Source organism: Schistocerca nitens, chromosome 4 (genome assembly GCF_023898315.1).
Source record: "Schistocerca nitens isolate TAMUIC-IGC-003100 chromosome 4, iqSchNite1.1, whole genome shotgun sequence".
Taxonomy (NCBI): Eukaryota; Metazoa; Arthropoda; class Insecta; order Orthoptera; family Acrididae; genus Schistocerca; species Schistocerca nitens.
Genome location: NC_064617.1, coordinates 369,393,182 through 369,403,692, shown reverse-complemented (window position 1 = coordinate 369,403,692; position 10,511 = coordinate 369,393,182). Strand labels below are relative to the sequence as shown.

Below are 10,511 nucleotides of genomic sequence, written 5' to 3'. Positions count from 1 at the left end.
ATCAGTACCCGAGAAGTTAGAACTACTTAAACGTAACTAACCTAAGGACATCATACACATCCATGCCCGAGGCAGGATTCGAACCTGCGACCGTAGCGCCTAGAACCGCTCGACCACACCGGCCGGCACAGATTTGCATCCTCATAGTTGCTCTACTAGGGCCACTCTTATGGAACTGCCACGAAATCTGAAGAGACATCATCTTCGACTTGTATAAAGACACCTACCTACTTTCGTTTATGTCTCGCAACTCTATCTTCGTGTTAAGGTTTTTTTCCATGAGTGTATATTGGGGACAGATCTATGAATGTTTCTGGCCGCGGTAGTAACTCACCATCAGGCAGAAAGTTCATAGAGACACGTGCCATGTCTGGACGAACATTCTTTAATTCTCTAGTCCGGTCGGTGCTAGTCTCCGTCCGATGACGCCGGATGACACAGAAAGTTGGAGGGAGTCCATTACTTTCCTCTGATGGCGGACACGGATACGAAGGGCTTATTATTTGCTTGGTGCACAGTACGTCGAGCCCCCCTTGTGGGTGGCCTGATGTAGTCGACCGCAATCTTTACAAGTGTGCATGCTCCCGCGATTCTATGCAGTCCAACATCGCTCCACTGTCGCATTCCAATGCCCCATAAATCTGGATATTGGACGAATCGACTAGCTGGTCACATGATGACCCACAATGAGACCCCTTTTAAAATTTTTCATGTGCTAATAACTCTGTCTCACGTGAGTACACAGCATCTCCGTATCCTTCACAATGAACATGCAACATCCGACGTTGCTTACGCCCTTTATATACCCCACCGGGCCTGGTATCAACACTAAACACGATCAACAGTAAGGCACTGTGGAGGCCGAACTACCTGTTACAAATACGAGGGGTGTTTAATAAGTCATGCAACACATTTTTTTGGGCCGGTTGAAAAAATGCGGAATTTGTTATGGGACATCGTGGAATATTCCCTCTTCAGCCCCTATAGTTTCTTCATATTCCGATAGTTGGTGCCGCTGTATGTAGGCTACAAAATGGCATCTGTAACGGAGATACATTCCAAGCAGAGAGCTGTCATCAACTTTCTTTTGGTGGAAAACGGGAGAATTGGAGATATTCATAGGCGTTGACGCTTGCAGTGTATCTAGGGAGACCTGGCAGTCAACAAAAGCACGTCGAGTCGTTGGGAGGGATGTCTGTCATCATTCCAACAAGGTCGCGCAGACCCGTCCGATCTCCCGCATGCCAAGCGGCCACACACTCCTTCAATGTGATCGTCGCTACATAAGTACAAACAAAATTGTCGTTCTCCATGTCAACGCAAGACGCCACATCAGTCCGTGCACTCGAGAGGGACTCACAAAACTTCATTGGGCTATTCTTCCTCATCCATCCTACAGCCCGGATCTCTGACGTCCCAACTTCCATCTGTTTGGCCCAATGAAGGATGCACTCCGCACGAAGCACTACTTGGATGACGCTGAGGCTATTAACGCAGCAAGAAGTCGGCTGCGACGTCGACCAGTAGATGTGGTGGTGGTTAGTGTTTAACGTCCCGTCGACAACGAGGTCATTAGAGACAGAGCGCAAGCTCGGGTTAGGGAAGGATTGGGAAGGAAATCGGCCGTGCCCTTTCAAGGGAACCATCCCGGCATTTGCCTGAAACGATTTAGGGAAATCACGGAAAACCTAAATCAGGATGGCCGGAGACGGGATTGAACCGTCGTCCTCCCGAATGCGAGTCCAGTGTGCTAACCACTGCGCCACCGACCAGTAGAGTGATACCATGTGGGCATACAGGTCATCACAGAAAGGTTTCACTGAGCGGAGATTATGTTGAAAAGTTGGGTTTTGTAGCCAATAGAGTGGCGAGTAATATGGTGTACTGGAATCCTGAATAAAAACAATGAGCTTTCAGGGAAAACAATGTGTTGCTTAACGTATTCAACGCCCCTCATAACTTAAATTCTAATGATTTACGTACGCACCGATGGAGTTTATGTGTAGGAAGTTACTTTAACATCTGACCGTGGATCCCTGGTAGTTCGCTCTTTTGACAAGACAGCGTATTTCAGGAGCTTTTGGGCGCCACATGATAGAACTGGCACTTTGTTGAAGAACCTCCACAGCCGGTAGCCAGCAGCTGAGCAACTGTGTTTCGTGTTGCGGCGTTTCGGCAGCCCCCTGTTTAATTACGTCGCCTACGCCGCTTTCCGTCCACTTGGGAACATATTCCATTAGAAAGCGGGCCGGACCGTTGCCCATTACGGCAAAGTGCTGTAACGACTTGGCCACCGCCGCCGCGCCCGTTACTGGTGCGCGGCACCGACCGGCGCCGGCCGGCCGACTACTTCGTTTAGAGTTGACATTCGCAGATCCCGACTGCGGATAACTCGGTCCCCAGCGCTGGTCGCGCTTCCACCCTGTTAGCCATAACTCGGACCTACGTGTTTATCTGGCTTATTAACGGCACGCCGGGGCGGGCGCGGCTGAGGGGCGCTGCCCGCTGTTATAGCCACTGCGTTCCCGTTATTTTCCCGCCTACTCCCACCTCCCCAACCCCTTTACAACCCTTTGACCGTCCTCTCCTTCCGCACTTTTCCCCGCTCCACTCTCTTCTCTCGTACACTCTTTTCGGCTCCTCTCCTGCCCTTGGAGAGATAGGAGGCTTTAATTTTCAAACTGTGTTTCGCTACCATCCCAGCTGTGGGATGAAGCGAGAGCTGCACTGCCGCGATAATGAGAGATAAGCTGCAACTCGTGTTCTTCTAATCAGATACGTTGTACTGCCTTCTTTATTCGTATCGAGGATGAAAAACTGCTTCGACGAGTGGAGCTAAATATTAAGGCCGCGCTTAGGCTTTCGAGTATGCAGTCAATACCATTCTAAAGACGCGACATGAAGCGATAATAGGACAGCCACGTAAAATTAACATCACTGAAATCGAATGGAAGATTTCTTGCAAGCGTTCTGGCAGACTGCAATACACTTCTAAACGAAATCGCGTAAAAGTCGCTAGTGCGACCAATTCCAAAGTGCTGTTGCAGTGTTTGGAATCCTTATCAAGAAGGAATGGCTACAGACATCGAGAGAATTCAGAGACGCGTTTTTAGGGTCATGAAAGGTCAGTGTAGGCCATACGAAAGTGCAACTGAACTTCTTGGAAAAATAAACGGGATTCCTTGTACGAAAGACAACGTTCGAGGGCTATTCGGAAAATAAAGCCCGATAGGTCGCGAAATGGAAACGTCAATACAAATCTGATGAATCTTTGCACAGCTGTGTTGGGCAGTGCTCCTAGTATGCCTGTCGGTCGTGTTACATCGCTCTTTTAGTTCTGAGCAAATAGTGAGCACGTAAAAATGCCTAGAACAATAATATCTCCCGGCAAGTATTGGTGCCTGCTGAGAGGTTTCGCCTGATTTACAGTGAATCGCTTCAGTATTCTGACACTATGATATGTTAACCTTGTAGCATCATAACTTTATTCGTACGGTAACAAAACAAACGAAACATATAACCAAGTACTATATTCCGTGATGTGTCTTGTAAATAATAGCATAAACTTTATTAAGATAACGTACATAAGTTCTTTTATAATAGTATTTAAATACAGCATAGTCCTATACTCAAGTTACTTTAATATTCGGACACTTTGCAGAACTAATCATTTCAAGACAAGATTTTGTGGAACATTAAATGTTTCAATACCTTGTCGGGTAGCCGTTCTGTTTTATCACTTCTTTCAGACGCTGCGGCATAATGCAAATGATCTTTTCTAAATAGTCCGCATGTAGACTGTCCCATTCTTCTTTTAATGGACGCTTCAGAGTTTCCTTGGACGACACTGGTGCTTTTCTAATACGTCGCTCCAGTTCTCCCCACACATTCTCTATGGGATTGAGATGCACAATGCGAGCCTTATGTTTCGGGTCACTGTCCTGGTAAAACTTGAACATGTTTGATATCCCCATGGTTTCAGCACTTTTCCGTAAATTGTTCTTTAATATGTTCAAATAGACATATTTGTCCATAATACTGTCGATGAACACCAGTTCGTCCGTCCAGATATCGATATACAGCCCCAGACGAGAACGCTGCCACCTCCATGGTTTACAGTCGGTTCAATACTTATGACTGTAAATTCTTCTTTCTTCTTCTTCTACCACACCATGCTTCGTACATCCGACCCAAAAACGTTAAATTTACTTTCCTCGGAAAAATGACGTCGTTCCACCATATTTCATGTTTCGTAATAAAATCCCTGGCAATGTACAATCTAATATTTTCAACATTTCGCGGCCCTGTCAGCAACTGTATAAATATTAATTTTAAATTAACAACTGTTTCAGCTGCAATGTTTACCTAGATTTACCTAGGTTTCAGTTGGGATAACCCAACATTCTTCAAAATGTCCATAATGGACAACGTCAAAAACTAAAAACTTTAATATAGTAATACATCATCATAGTGCAATAACTTATCTGGGAAACAGCCTCGGCTCCACTTCGCGACCGCTTCTGAAGAAGGTTGGGTAAACCCAACTGAAACCTAGGTAAATATAGGTAAACATTGCAACTGAGGCTGTTGTTAAATTAAAATTAATATACAATTTCTTATTTTGATTCCGTTCGTCCACATGCGGTTTCTTCCTGGCCACTCTTCTATTGTAGCCACTTTCATTCAATGCTCTGCGAATCGTTTGAGGATGTACCTTCTTGCCAGTCTCGTATAGCAGCTAACGTGCTAATCTGTGTGCACTGAGTGTAGGATCCTTCTTTATTTTCCGAATTAGCTGCCTCTTGTCGCGTGCCTCCAGCTTCGGTGGCTGGCCCCTTTGCGGTACAGAGTCGTTACGGTCCTCATTTTAGAATCGTCTGACGATATCTGCCAAAGTACTCTTTCTTATGTTGAGCGTGGCAGCAATTTGTCTACATGATTTACCTTTCGCGTTGTGAAAAATCACAAGCTGTCGTTTCTCAAAACTACACTACTTGCCATTAAAATTGCTACACCACGAAGATGACGTGCTACAGACGCGAAATTTAACCGACAGGAAGAAGATGCTGTGATATGCAAATGATTAGCTTTTCAGAGCATTCACATGAGGCTGGCGACACCTTCAATGTGCTAATATGAGGAAAGTTTGCAACCGATTTCTCAAACACAAACAGCAGTTGACCGGCGTTGCGTGGGGAAACGTGGTTGTGGTGCATCGTGTAAGGAGGAGCAATGCGTAGCATCACGTTCCCGATTTTGATAAAGGTCGGATTGTAGCTTATCGCGATTGCGGTTTATCGTATCGCGACACTGCTGCTCGCGTTGGTCGAGATCCCATGACTGTTAGCAGAATATGGAATCGGTGGGTTCAGGAGGGTAATATGAAACGCCGTGCTGGATCCCAACGGCCTCGTGTCACTAGCAGTCGAGATGACAGGCATCTTATCCGCATGGCTGTAACGGATCGTGCAGCCACGTCTCGATCCCTGAGTCAACAGATGGGGACGTTTGCAAGACAACAACCATCTACACGAACAGTTCGACGACGTTTGCAGCACCATGGAGTATCAGCTCGGAGACCATGGCTGCGGTTACCCTTGACGCTGCATCACAGATAGGAGCGCCTGTGATTGTGTACTCAACGACGAACCTGGGTGCACTAATGGCAAAACATTTTTTCGGATAACCCAGGTTCTGTTTACAGCATAATGATGGTCGCATCCGTGTTTGGCGATATCGCGGTGAACGCACATTGGAAGCGTGTATTCGTCATCGCCATACTGGCGTATCACCCGGCGTGATGGTATGGGGTGCCATTGGTTTCACGTCTCGGTCATCTCTTGTTCGCATTGACGGCACTTTGAACAGTGGACGTTACATTTCAGATGTGTTACGACCCGTGGCTCAACCCTTCATTCGATCCCTGTGAAACCCTACATTTGAGCAGGATAATGCACGACCGCATGTCGCAGGTCCTGTACGGGCCTTTCTGGATACAGAGAATGTTCGACTGCTGCTCTGTCCAGCACATTCTCCAGATCCCTCACCAATTGAAAACGTCTGGTCAACGGTGGCCGAGCAACTGGCTCGTCACAATACGCCAGTCACTACTCTTGATGAACTGAGGTATCGTGTTGAAGCTGCATGGGCAGCTGTACCTGTACACGCCATCAGAGCTCTGTTTGACTCAATACCCAGGCGTATCAAGGCCGTTATTACGGCCAGAGGTGATTGTTCTGAGTACTGATTTCTCAGGAGTTATGTACCCAAATTGCGTGAAAATGTAATCACATGTCAGTTCTAATATATTTGTCCAATGAATACCCGTTTATCATCTGCATTTCTTCTTGGCGTAGCAATTTTAATGGCCAGTAGTGTAGTATTAGCTTTGGGTGGCATCGTACTGTCTGGACAGGCGACCGCGCTCGTAAACACACACTTTCCTTCTGACTCGAAGTATTTACCCCGGTGTGAATGGTGAAAACAAGTGCGGCACTGCCATCTTTCCGGATATTAAAGTAACGTGACCATCGAAGAGTGCTTTATTTCAGTCGTATTATTTAACAAGTGGTACACGTTGTGTAAACATCATTCATACTTCCAGAATGAGATTTTCACTCTGCAGCGGAGTGTGCGCTGATATGAAACTTCCTGGCAGATTAAAACTGTGTGCCGGACCGAGACTCGAGCTCGGGACCTTTGCCTTTCGCGGGCAAGTGCTCTACCAACTGAGTCCCGAGTTCGAGTCTCGGTCCGGCACACAGTTTTAATGTGCCAGGAAGTTTCATCATTCATACTATTATTTACTAGACATTTACCTTCATGTAATACGTGGATAGATTATATTTTTCTTTTATTCAGAATACAGTTATGATACAGCAAAGTAAAAATCTCGTAGTGTCCGAATGTCAGGTTATTCACTGTATTGCAATACCACATATTGTACGAGTCACTCATTTCCTTCTTCATGACAATTCTCGTCCGCACACTATAGGGGCAATGAGGACACCGCTGCAGCGTTTTTGATGGGAAGTGTTTGATTACGCACCACACAGCCCAGACTTCACTCCTTCTGATAATCGTCTCTGCTCACATGAACCGCTCGCTATGAAGACAGCATTTTAGCACAAACTGCACACCAACCCAGACAAGTGGCGGAAAGCACAGGCGTCTGCCTTCTATGACGAGGGTAGTGGAAATTTGGTGCAATGCTACGATAAATGTCTAAGTCGGAGCGGCGACTATGTTGAGAAGTTCTTGATGCAGTAATTTACCAACAGCCGTATGATTTGTAGAAGTTTATTTTATTTTATGAACTTCTATGTGCTACCAGTTTTGGCACTACATTGGTGCCATCTTCAGGCCCCTGTACAATGAGTAGAAGAAATGTACTAATAAAAATTATAAAAAATATAGAACATGCGTTAACAATTCATACATGTAGGCGGCCTCCTATGTTTCTCTTTTTCTTCCTTTCCTTTTTATTCAATTGATTCCACTTGGTATAATCATGCATAATTGTATAGGACTTATATGTAGGGAGATAGACATTTCTTGATAAACAGAGATTGAGAAACTTCTTTTTGAACATGACTACATGAGGCAGCTAATGGCATTGCGTTAATCCACTCAGCACAATGTGGGGTTGTCCTACATAAGGGTCCTAATGAATTGTCTACGATGACCAGGTGTTTGATGATTTTATAATACGATTGCACTGTTTTACGTCAGGAATGCAATTGGGTTTTAAGACAAACTCTTTTATGCTTTTTACCGTTAATATTGCGGCAGCTGTTTGTCGTACCACACATAATACGACCTAGACCACACATAAGTAACTATGTATTCTGACATGGTTGTCACATTTTCTTGTACTTTAATTTATTTTATTGTTATTTATATTAGTTAATTTTTATTAAAAAATAATTCTTCCGCTGTTCCACTGGACATACGAATGTATGCAGTACATCTGATGTGTTGCATGGCCTATTACATCTGTGTGTTACAGTTTTATGAATAATAGCGTACACATATGTTCATATGTCATGCGTTATTTGAGTAAAACAGGGAAAACTATTAACAACAGCATGACATAGGTAGAAGAATATGTGCCCTAATGTTACATATAGTTTTAATGATATACAATATATCTCTCTGAGCCACTTACATAGTTAACATGATATCTATAAATTGTTAACGTATGTTCTATATTTTTTATAATTTTTTTATATTAGTACATTTCTTGTACTCATTGTACAGGGGCCTGAAGATGGCATCAATGTAATGCCGAAACTGGTAGCACATAGAAGTTCATAAAGAAAATAAACTTCTACAAATCATACGGCTGTTGGTAAATTATTTCATCAAGAAGTTCATGCCAGCCGTCGTCCCACGATCCATAATGGATCAACGAAGATGTGGATAAGTAGCTGGAAGGTGTAGCAGACTGTTGCTCATAATACATTTTTGATTTTCACTGTGGTTTCCATTTAGCGATCGATCAAACCTTAGTTTCCGAACAGGCCTTATTTTTTACACGTAATCCTGTTGGGTGCATTTACAGAACCTGTATTCGAAGAAGATTGTGCGAGCATTGTACGTCTGTCGCAAGCATCATGGCAGTAGGGCGCGTACAAAGACTTAACTACGCGAATGGAATAAGGTTGGTACTGCTTGTTGAGATATTACGTGTCATGGATATTACTCGGTTGACTTTCCTGTTTCATTGACTCAAGCTGCAACCCTCTGTTGCTAGAGAGTTGCGAACTGTAGCTTGTAAGATAGCGGGTGTGTTAATTAACTATGGCGGTGCGTGAGAAACAGTTTGCAGCCATCGAGTTTCGACTACCAACAGTTCGTCAACACACGCAGCACATCCTATTCTTCAGAATGATAATGCCAGACCACACGCGAGCGCCGCGATATCTGCAACAGTCCGACGTTTTAGGTTCACTTTCATTGATCGTTCTCCATACAGTCTCGATGGCCGCATCCGATTTTCATCTGTTTCCTTCGAGGACTTCGCTTTGATAGCAATGAAACGGTTCAGGCAGACGTGAGGTAGTGGCTCCATCAACAATGTCAGACATTCTACAGTGGCCGTGTCAACAAACTGGTCTTCCCAAGTATAGGCTTCCGCAACCACTGTCATAATCAATAAAATTCTTCTGAGTCTCATCCTCAGTAGACTGTCAGACTTCCGCCAATATATAAGGACCAAAGATTTGTGATACAGCAGCTATAAAAAAAATCTCTAAGGAAGGGCACTTGTAGTAGTAGTGGCCGAAACGTCGTGAGTTTTATACGCTGACAATACGACCACAGAGTCAGAAAATTTTTATTAAACTAGTCTCTCGTTGGTAGCCATGTGTTTGTCGCCAGGGTGACAACGATGTTGAGAAATAAATATGTGGGACATCTGTTTCATTTAAAAACCTGAGTTTCACATAAAAAATTTCATCACGTCGTCGTAGATCGGTAGATATGAACCAAAGAAGAGGTACTAAATCGAGTTGGGGAGACAAGGATTCTTGTGACACAACCTGACTGAAAAAAAGGGCCAGATTTGTAGGGCCCACACTGAGGCATCAAGCCGGCCGAAGTGGCCATGCGGTTAAAGGCGCTGCAGTCTGGAACCGCAAGACCGCTACGGTCGCAGGTTCGAATCCTGCCTCGGGCATGGATGTTTGTGATGTCCTTAGGTTAGTTAGGTTTAACTAGTTCTAAGTTCCAGGGGACTAATGACCTCAGCAGTTGAGTCCCATAGTGCTCAGAGCCATTTGAACCATTTGAGGCATCAAATAAATATTTACATGTGTGTGCTGTCTATTCTTTTGGACATGTCCGATAGAGCAGACACCACATATAGAATATATGAATACGGTGTGACGACCCAAGATCCATTCTTTCCGTGCGGTTGCCCTCCAATGCTGATCCCTTGCGAGAATCTGAAATGGCTAGTGAGGGGTTGACGGGCTACGCCGGTGGTGTGTAAGAGGCTGGGAATTTGTGTTGGATGGGAAGCTTGCTCATATGGACGAGGCGGTTAAGGCGATCACTCGCGTCAAGCGGGAGATCCAGATTCGAGTCCCGGTCCGGCACAAATAAATATTTATTATGGTAACGGAGCAAGCTGGCAGAGGCAAAGACGATATTACTCGTCCAAAGTAGCCTAGTACTATCACTGACCTTAATTTGAGGAATAAATTTTTGAGTATGTACTTTTGGATGACAGCACTGCATGGTAGTGAGTCATGGACTGTGGGAAAACCGGAAAAGAAGGGAATCGAAGCGTCTGAACTTTGTTGCTGCCGAATGATGTCGAAAATTAGGTGGACTAATAAAATAATGAATGATAAGAATGAATGTCAAATAAAACATCTAAATTTCCAAATTATTGTTTTACTGACGGACGTGTAGAGGAAGATTCCAAGTCTGGTCCAGTAAAAAAAAAGTTTTTGAGGCACGACTCAAGTGTCGGCAGGAGATGTCTGAATTGATGGGTGTCTCAA

At 44.5% G+C, this 10,511-nt stretch overlaps 1 non-coding gene across 1 annotated transcript; it reads right to left on the bottom strand.

The window, feature by feature from the left end:
- Positions 1-1,698: 1,698 nt before the first annotated feature.
- On the bottom strand, positions 1,699-1,772 carry Trnaa-cgc (transfer RNA alanine (anticodon CGC)). Its single transcript has one exon. It is a non-coding gene; the product is annotated as a tRNA-Ala (tRNA).
- Between the last annotated feature and the right edge of the window lie 8,739 nt (positions 1,773-10,511).